Source organism: Corapipo altera, unplaced genomic scaffold, assembly GCF_003945725.1.
Source record: "Corapipo altera isolate COAL_440 unplaced genomic scaffold, ASM394572v1 226, whole genome shotgun sequence".
Classification (NCBI taxonomy): Eukaryota; Metazoa; Chordata; class Aves; order Passeriformes; family Pipridae; genus Corapipo; species Corapipo altera.
Genome location: NW_020885054.1, coordinates 120,176 through 121,703, shown reverse-complemented (window position 1 = coordinate 121,703; position 1,528 = coordinate 120,176).

Genomic DNA, 1,528 nt, shown 5'->3' with positions numbered 1-1,528 from the left:
CTCCCCCTTTTTTTAAGAAAAAAAAAAAAAACAACAAAAAAAAGATAAATTTTATTGTTGATGAATGCTGCGTCTGAAGTCCCTGAGTTGCTAAAATGATTCTTAACAACTGTTTGTACCTGACTTGCCGACTGTATAGGAGCCAGTCCTGTTCCTTTCTATTAGTCACTTCTTACAGGAAAAGATGTTTCAAAATAGCTGGTAACTTTTTTTTTTTTCTTTTTGAAAATATAAATAATTACTATTTTGTACTGTGTGGTATCTGTTGCCTTTTTTTTCCCAACCCCCCATCCCTCCTGTCTCCTTTTTCAGCCTTCCCGGTTCCAAACCGTCTCTCCAAAGGTTCCTTTGCAGCCCTGCTGCCATGTGCTGACAGTGACAAGCTGTTCCTGGAGCCCAGAGCAGATTTACTGGGAATGCTGCAACACAAACGTGTCGTTTCTCATTGCAGGTGATCCCAAACCACAGCAGAGCTTTGCTTTCAGTGCGACCCCGAGCGTGGCCCTTCCCTCCCCTGCTCCTGCCTGCAGGTGAGGAGGGGCAGCAGCACCAGCACCGTCTGTCTGGTGGCACTGGAGTGCAGGGCAGGATCTGTGGGGCAGCCATCAGCCCCCAGATCTCCTGGGAGGGGAGATGGGAGCAGTGCCAGGAGCTCCAGCTGACAGGAGCAGGCAGGTTGGGCACGGCGTGGATTCCAGGGAATGGCTGGGGGTGTTGTCGAGGAACTGGAGCAGGGAGCTGCTGTCCCTGATTTTCGTGCTGGGAACACACTTTCTGTCCCAGCCCTTGTGGGAAGGAGAATTCCATTTGTGTTTAATCAGGTTGCTCTTCCTGATGTCAAATGCTGGCTCAGGAGAGGGTTCTGGAGCACCCTGGGCTGGTGGGAGGTGTCCCTGCCCCTGGTAGGGGGTGGCACTGGGTGGCCTTTGAGGTCCCTTCCCACCCAACCCATTCCAGGATCCCCATTGCAGGTGAATTGATGATTCCTTTGCCAGCTTCCCTTGTCTGTGTGTTTGGTTCTCCCTGTCAGCGAGGCCCCTCTGGCTCCCAGACATCAGAGCAGGAGCCCCCTGCTCAGGAGCCCCCTGCTCCCCACAGCCCTGGGGTGCAGTCCCAGTGCTCCCAGTCCATGCCACGTGCTGGTGCTGCAGAGCTGCCAGGGCAGAGGAGCAGCTGGAGACCGAATTCCACAGGGAGCTGGGATGTTTATCCGAGCAGCATTTTGGGGACACGTTCTCCCAGGTCTGAACCACAGCCCGGCCACCCCAGACCAGATTCACACTGAGCTTGGACCTTTGTGCTCCTGCTTTTCCTTCCTCCCCTTCCCTCCCTGGCGGATGTTCCCGGGGCTGTTCCATCCCCTGGCCCGTGTTTGATGTGCCTCCTCCTGCCCATTAGCTCCCTGCTCCTGCTTGCTCCGCTCACTTGGCTGCTGACCTGGGAGGGCCTCGGCCTTCCCTGGGCTCTGGGAACAAGGAGCACGTTCTCCCTGGATCCCTGACCCCGTTCTCCCTGGATCCCTGACCCC